At 40.2% G+C, this 8614-nt stretch overlaps 1 long non-coding RNA gene across 1 annotated transcript; it reads left to right on the top strand.

Annotated features, from left to right (window-relative positions):
* The first annotated feature begins 2313 nt into the window (after positions 1-2313).
* On the top strand, positions 2314-7887 carry LOC135313300 (uncharacterized). Its single transcript, XR_010372918.1, has 5 exons — positions 2314-2554; positions 2867-2925; positions 3519-3666; positions 5292-5486; positions 6630-7887. It is a non-coding gene; the product is annotated as an uncharacterized LOC135313300 (long non-coding RNA).
* The last annotated feature ends 727 nt before the right edge of the window (positions 7888-8614 follow it).

The raw sequence follows: 8614 nt of genomic DNA, 5'->3' as shown, positions 1-8614 counted from the left end.
CATCTAAGGGAGATTTTGTGATAGTTAGCTTTTAGCAGGGCTTCTCCCAAAGCACTGGGATTCAAAAGAGCCAGAGAACTGTACGGCAAATACTACTTGCACAGGAGTTAATGCGCTCCCCGAGAAGCTCCTGCTGTCCCGCAGAAGGAAATAAACATCAGGATTTCCAAAATGCAGATTGCCTGGCAAAGGCACGCCCACACCGCTCCTGCTTGCCACCGAGGAAAGGAAGGAAGATACCATTTTGAAAGGTTTCTCTTCCACCTCTTTATTCTGTGTGTGATGCTTCTGGTTAAAACGGGTTGGAAAAGCAGACTTTCCTGCCCGCAGGTGAGTTGGGGTGAGTGGGCAGAAAACTGCTAGAAATTATAAAGGACATAATGAGGGAAGATTTGGGCGGTTCTATCCAAAATGTTGCATGACCAGCTATGCTTTCTATTCCTTATTGTGGCTGAAATGTTGACTTTTTGGTTCATATCCGGCACAGAAAGCCAGAAACCTCTCTCTTTGAACAGGGAACAGAGGCATGAGCGGAATCCCCCAGTATCCTGTGAGGGCAACCTGCGGAGACGAAGAAAACCAGGGGGAGACCCCAAAAGCAATAGCAGGAAGAGAAAAGGGCTTTGTCTGAGCCCAGCAGCAGAAGCAGCAGCACAGGTAACTGTCTTAGAGAATTTCAGCCTTGGTTTCTTGTTAGATTCAGGGTTACGCTGAGCCTGAAGGCTTTTGGCTTTAGAGAGAAAGTCCGAAAACTAGCAAGCGTACTGCGTACTGTGTGCTTTCACACGGAGGAGGGAAAGAGCAAGTTAAGAGAGAAATTAAAATAGGTTTTTGATTGAAGTTTCATTGTGCAAGAAAATATTGAGAGGGCCAGATTTAATGTTTTGGGGAAACAGAATCATAGCATGGATTTCTATTGCTACACTTCTCTGCTTTCTGAAAATTCCAGTATGGATTGAGAAAATAATCAGGGGGGGTAAAATACTTGCCAGGTTTAGAGAGACAGCTGTAGTTAGACAGACATGTCACACAAACTGAATTATGGCGAGATAGCTTTCTTAGAAGAAAACATATTCAGCAGCGTGGTTACATATATATACGTAGAAGGAAACTGCTCTGGAAAGCACTGACAAAGGGAAGGGAGCACATGAGGGAGGAAAAATAATATTGATTGTACCATAAAAATGTATATTACAAAAGTAGTGCCCAAGTAAGTCAAAGAATGAGAAGGGAAAGGAGGCAGAGAAAAGCTGTGGAAGACGGGGCGAAGCACGAGGCCGGAGCTGGTGGTGGTGCAGAGGGAAGGCGCTCTCTCCACGTTATCCCTGTGAAGAAGCCACTTCCAGCAGGATCAGGACGCGCTCGCTCTTTCTGGAGGGTGCGGGAGATGGGAGCTTAGGGCTGGTGCAGCGCCGCACCGTCACGGGCAGCTCCACCAGGCGGGAGGTGATGGTGGTCTGCACAGAGGGTCTCATGCTCCCCGGAAAGGTTGCTATGTTCATTTAATTATTTTTTAGTAGTATTGAAATATGTCTTCACAATCCAGGTGTCAAGAGTTCTGTGGTATTTTTCCTGTCATTCTAGGAATGATGCTGAAAATGCTCTGATATTTGGGTAGATAGGTCTGAATGAAAGGTTCCGGGTACAGCAGTGATTTAACATCTCCTGGGCTTATATTTCTGTTAAATAGAGTGATCATGAATTTTCTACGAATAGGCTTTCAGTTTGCTTTGCTTTTTTTGAGAGGAAAATCTGTTTTCTCTCAACTTTCAATCTTCAGAGGGGATAATATAATTTTTCAAGTGTTATTTCTGTTTCTGTTAAAACTATTTTGTGAAAATATTTTACTTAAATTCAATACCTGTATCTTTATCTCCCTAATGCCCTGCCGTGCCTCTGCCTCTTACCAGCCTTTTCAGGGAAACCACAATCTGCAGCTGCACTGGAAAGGCAGTTAAAGAAATGTGCGAATATTTGGGGGCAATTTCACGCTGCCAAAAAGTATGTTTCATGTTCACATGAATATAGTTTGGTTTTGCTGTAATACTTTTTGTTTATATTAGCCTCAAACTTCTTCAAGAAGATTGGGGGGGGGAAAGGAGCCAGAGAAGGGAAGGAACAGTACACAGTTATTTTTTATTTCCTTAATTTTTTGGTTGTTTGGGCAGCTTAGCGGTATGTGGTGCTTTTATTTTTTGTAAAAGACTTCTAGCGAAGAGAGACTTCCTAGCTCCATAGCTGCAAAGCCCCAGATGTTTTGTTTCAGGACACGGAGGAAGTCGACAGCTTTACTCCCAATTTCAGACGAAAACAAATGAGGAAATACCAATTTTTTTGTGTTACAAAGCTCCTTTATTTATAATCACCTCTGTTACTAAACTTGTCTGACTCGATACAACTGCCACACAATCGGAGTAATTTTTGTAAGGCATAGTTTTTTGGGGGAGGTTATTAATTGCCATAACGGAGTCGCCTTGGACAGCCACATAGATGAGCCGTCTTCCTGCATACGATCCTCAGTCTCCCCTGTAGAAAATACTGGATTCAGTCAAAGGTGAAATAGTTACTTTTCTCTTTGTGTTTAATTGCCGGTTACAGTAGTTTTGGCAGAGGATATGCTTAAAAATTTCAGAGGCATCTCAAAGTTTCTTCTGAAAAAGTTTATTTTAAGAAACGTTTGGTTTGACAATGTTGGCATTTCTGGGTTTTTATTGAAAAATTTTGAGCATATAGTCTTCAGGGTACACTAATAATTATGGCGGTTCCTACCCGTGTAAATACATAGGTAGTAAGAAAGATTCATTAATCCTCATTTGTTTAACATTTACAACCATTTACATTTGCTTTTTTTTTCCTTCTGGACTAGGAAGTAGAAAGAGTCGTGTCTGACAGAGAGGAGCATCGCTCACAGCACACCAGCTTTCCGTAAGGAATAAAACCAGTTTATGTTTAATTTTAGGTATTGGTGTAGCTCCTTGAGTTTCTATAGGATTCACTGACTGCCTACCTTAAAGCACATCAGTTACTTTTCTGTATTTTAGCTATATTGTACAATGCAGTGTAGGAGTAATACACCTCTCTGAAGATCAGGGGGAAACTCTGAAAACTCTGAAAATAATAGAGGGGGGTGTCAGAATAAGCACTTTACCAGTCCTACATTGTTGGTCTAGATTATTTTGTGACCGCTTCTGAAGAAAATACATCAGAATGTTATAAATTGTATGTGAACAGAAAAGATTCCTCTTATAATTTATTAACAATACCAAAACAATAATTATATCAAATATATGTTATCGATAATATTGTGTATTTAAAATAAACCCTCTAATAAGCCTCTAGTCCAGGATAGTTTTTTTCTTATGATTGTAATTCTTACACTTTAAGGACTCAAGGTTCATTGTTGGTTTAAGTAAAAAGGCTGATTGTCGTAATTAATGCTGTCTGTGGAACAGCAGAATAACAGTTTTGTGGTTTATTGCTTTCTGTTTATTCATAAAATGCATTCAAACTATTTGAAGTTCATCAGAACAACATATTACGTTGATTTGAAGTACCGTATCTCAGAAATAATGTATATGTACGAAGACATGCTGCCATTTAAAACAGCACATCAGCAAGGAGTCTTACAGCACCTGAAGGAAGCGTTGAGTGATGCAACATTTTCAGGTAAGAAATAGTTTCTGGATGGTGGCGCCAAAGCGCACGTGTGTCTTTTTTCCTGACGAAATCCAGCACAGGAGAAACCATCCGGCACTCGCTCTGGGACTACCCTGCACGTGAGGGTTTGCCGGACCGCGCCTTTTCAAAGGACAGCGGTTTTTCCTTCTATCTTAGATCCTCTCTGCTTCCAGTACATCACTAGTACGTTGAGTTCATTCTAGCAGATGAGAAAAAGAAACAGGATTTTCCCCATTAACTTAAGCCAGTGTATTTTGGTCGTTACCTGTTTATGGTGATATAAAGATAAATAATGGCTTATGAATGCTGGAGACTAGTTAGTTCGAGAACTATGTTCATGTCAGAGACCTAACACAAATAGCCTGAATTTACCAAACATCCCTCTCCGCTACGGATAATTTAATAAAAAGTATGTTAAATGTAAGTACATATACTTGAATTCATGCACCTGGTGTGTTTTTAACGACTGTGTTTTCTTTGAAATGAAAATATAAGCTTTCCCCCTTCATCAGTCTAGTGCAGCGTTATACAGTATTGCTAACGGGTACAGACTTCTTCCTGAAAACAGTTAACCTCAGAGTTTGTAGGAATTTAGGCTTTGTTATTTTGCTATTACGATAAAAAAAAAAAATCACAAGTTTTCTTTCAAAAGAAGAAAAAAGAATTAAGCGTGTCTTTCTGAGCTGCACGTGGAGAGGTTTCCATTTTAGTGGTTGAAGATGCAGGCATTTGGCCTTTCTGCTCTGCAAAACATGTCAGCAGCTGGGTGCATCTTAATCGATGGAAAGGCTACAGAGAACTGTCTGTAATATGATCATATATACGACCATAAAATTATTCTTATTCTTTGGAAAGGATGGGAGCAGGGGGCTGGATTGATATTTGTTCTTGGTATTACCATAAACAAATTTCCCCTTAGTTGGCGAACGTTGTTATTATTATTATTGTGGAAATTACTGCAATTAGTTGATTTGCTTGGTGAGTAGTTTGCTGGGTGGGAGTGCTTACTCGGACTTGAAGGAAGCCCCACTGGTTTTGCTTTGCCTTTGTGCGTAGTCCCACGAATAAGTCCTACACGCAAACTTTCAAAAGCGTAAGCTCCTAGACTTTCACATTGCTAAATCCTGATTTATGATGACGCAAGGGCAGGATTTTGATTCCCTCTCTGCTGTTGATAGCATTAGAAGATTGTTGCAAGGGAGGACGTGGGCACAGGAGCTCGTCAGCCTGGCAGGGAACCGGACAGACCAGTGTACAGGGAACAGACAGCAAGGGACTTCCTTGGAAACCCAATTAAAAAAACAACAAAGAAAGGGTGTTTTCCAGCATCACGGGCAATACCATGAGCACTGAGAGCACCCACATGGGGTCGAGCCCAGGGCTGCGCTCTCATGCACGCTTTAGACACCAGCTGGATGACTTCAGGGCAGCTGCTAGAAACTTTGTAGGCTTCTCGAAGGGCAAAGATGGTAGAAAGCAATTTTATTCTAAATCCAGTTTCGATAAGTGATTCAAGTGTGTAATGCGGGGCGTCTGCATCGTACAAGGCGTTTGGCAAGCTCAGATCTGCGCTGCTTGCTTACCTAACGTACGTTTTCCTTTGACCCCAATAGCTACTGCGCAACACAAACAAATGATAGCATGTCCCTGAACCTGCCCGAGCAGAGAACACAAAGAACAGCAACGATAGTTATTGTATGAAAGACGATTAAAGCAATTACTAATGCACTCTGTACTAATGAATATTTTAATGTAAATATCTACTATTGGTTCTCCCAGAGAGTGGCAATCAGAAGCACCCTGAAACGGTGTGATGCACACTTGCATCTTTTATTTTGGTGAAATTTACTTTGATACCTTTATTTCACTTTCACAAGTTTGCTTTGTATTTTACTGCTTAAAGTAAATCAAGAGTGTAATAAAAAAGCTGGGGGTGAATAGCAGTGGCTACCTCTGTTGAAGACAGAGCTGTTGAAACTGGATATTAGGTAAACCTTCTTAGCAATAAGGGCAGGTAGATCAATTTTTAAAAGCCTGGCAGTGAATGCTCCATCTCTTTAAATCTTGAAAGCTGGGTGTGGATGCCTTAGCTGAATATATATTCTACTTTAGCCTGAAAGTTTTTAGATTTGATGTAAGAATTACCGCATGACATTTTCTGGCCTCCGTTATACGGAAGGTCAAATCTGTCGATCACACTGATCCCTTTGGGTCTTAAAATCTTTAAATCTATTGCGAAGAAGCTAGCTGCCAATTAACGTTTGTGCTTCACGTACAGATCTTCAGTTGAGAGCTGCACTCGCCCGCGCCGATTTACCTTCAATTCCTGGAAAAAAATTGAGAATGATGTTTAGTTGCCTCTTAACCACACAGGACTGTTTTTCATTTAATTCATATTCTTTCATTCCAACTTCTGGACCCGTAGTTTTTGTCTTAATTATTTGCTGTACGACTTCATTTTAGTTCTGTATCCTCTCAGCTTACAGGATAGTGAACGAGGCATGTGAACATTCACGCTCAACTCATCCCTAAGAATTAGGATTAAAAATACATGAAATTATTTTGTTTATTTGCATTTTTAATCTGCATTGGGTACTACTAGGAATACTAGGAGGTTTTTTTCTTAATTTGTTTGTTTGTTTGTTTTCTAGTGCCTTTAATATATCACCCTTTATATATTGTTGAACCCCTTCTTTGTCCATCAGCGGTAGCGCAGCTCCCTGATGAATTGGGATGAGCTTGCTGATTCAGCCGATAGAAGGAAGAGAGGATTCGTGTTTGGCAGCAGCACAGAGTTATGTTGGCTTAAGATGAGAATGACCTAACATTTGTCATCTGTTGTTTATTCTCTTGTCCTCCGCTGAAAGAGGAGATCTTGTTGTGGATGGCTCGGCTGGAGTTTTTAATGTTTGTGTCACTGTGTATTTATGGAGTTGTTTTGCACTTTGTAGGGAAGGTAGTGAGGTTTATGCCATGGTCCTTGGAGATGTTGCGTCTCCAGCGAGGAGAAGGTTTTCACAGGAGAGGGAAGAGGTGACAGCGTTTACTGCCAGCTTCACCCTGGAGCCCTTGGTACAAGCCATGGCCCCAGCCTGTGGAACAGTTGCCTGACAAGGATCAAGAGCACAAACGTCTGCTCTGAAACCTCGTGGGAAGTTAATGTGGGGAGGGAAGAAAACAGCCCAAGTAGTCAAAAACAGCTTGACAGAAGAGGAAAAACTACAACTTATTCAGAGTATGTAAGAGCCTAGGTAATGTTTGCTCTCAGGAGCAACGGAGGCTATATTCACGGTCATGAGGCCAAATTCAGGTCTTAAGACAAACATCGCTGTTTTACTGGTGATAATGTATACCAGGTCATCGCAGGGCAGGGAAGTACACACACAAACATCCTTGCAAATACCCCAGTGTTACAACTAAGGAGGAGGGGGTTTTGGGGTTTGTTTTTTTTTTCATAGATATTTTGTGAGAAACAGGGCAGTCTGCAATACCAAACCGCCAAAGGATTACTTCGGACCATAGCGTAAAGGTAAGAGAGAAACTTCTGAAGAAGCAGCAGGAGTCTTTTTGGGAGGAAGTACAAAACAAGATAAATACCATGTTACTTTTTAGGTCAACTGCCTGCGTGGACTCCTGTCAGGACCGTTTCTAACATTTATGCAAACTGCACAATTTAGGATCATATAGCTGGGGGTGGGGGTGTCCCCCTATTTTTTTCTTTTTTTAACCTTGGTGTTCAAGATGAACTGTAGCGAAATGGGATAGAGTTTTGATTGCTGTAATCGTATGTACCACGCTTAAACATTCTGAAGTGTCCTTCGTCTCCTAATTTTCAGCTATCAGTAGCATTTATGACCCACTTTGCTCACTCTTGAGATCATAGCTTCTGAAACAGCGCGCCATAAGAGGTTGTCAACAGCCTTCGAAACTGTGAACTCCTGTTTTTCAGTGTCTCCATATTTATTTTTTTTTTTTGCCTCTTCCTTTTGGGGACAATAAGAGAGGAAGCCGCTTTGGATCATGACTGCTCCTTGTTCTCTCCCAGCTACTCTTATTAAAAGAGGTGCTAAAATTTTAAGTATAACATTAAAAAAAAACCCCAACCAAACAAAAAACTACAAATTATTCAGCCAATTCCTCCTTTAGTTTAATGGGCACTAATTACTGCCTTTGAAAAATCTTACCTAAACTATTAAATGGTTTTTTTTTCCTCTCTCCTTCTTTATTTGTCAAGTACTTTATCAACAAATTTAATTAAACTGACCACAAAAGAACCCAGAAATAGGAATACCAAAGACATTGGATTTTTGGACAGATACAAATGTGTTAATTAGCCTTCAAATCAGCCACGTTAAAAAAGAAAGTCTTTAACACACATCTCTATTGCTTTTTGTTAAAACTAAAGAATTAGAAAAATACCAAATGTCAAAGAATAGATGATAAGGCTTTCGCCCTATTGAAACAATATTGGTAAATCTTACTGATATGCTGTTTACAAAAAAAAAAAAAAAAAAAAAAGAGCAATACAGTGCTGAAATTATAATGAGAATCTGCATTGTTGAATCTCCCTCTAGTTGTGGAAACAAGGCAATTTCTACTATTTTCCAGAGCTATTTAAATTGTTTCTTTTATGTCGTATGGTTTTGTGCTAGTAATTTTTTTTCAAGTTCTGTTTTTGTGGGTCTGCATTCTCCTTGTTTCTTATTTGAATGCTGAGGATCTTCTGAGTCAAAACCATTAACTTTCACATGGTTTTCAATCAAGACCTTTGCAAAATGGCCAATTTCACAATAGCTTTAATGGAAAATATAGATTGCTTCATATTTGATTTAGACCTCACCCTTATGCTGATTTTCTTTTTCTCCTCTCACCTTTAAACGGCAAGAGGGTACATGTAGATTAGATACAAGGAAGAAACTCTTGCCTCTGAGGGCTG

This window comes from Phalacrocorax carbo, chromosome 4 (genome assembly GCF_963921805.1).
Source record: "Phalacrocorax carbo chromosome 4, bPhaCar2.1, whole genome shotgun sequence".
Lineage (NCBI taxonomy): Eukaryota > Metazoa > Chordata > Aves > Suliformes > Phalacrocoracidae > Phalacrocorax > Phalacrocorax carbo.
This window is presented reverse-complemented; position numbering and strand designations above follow the sequence as displayed.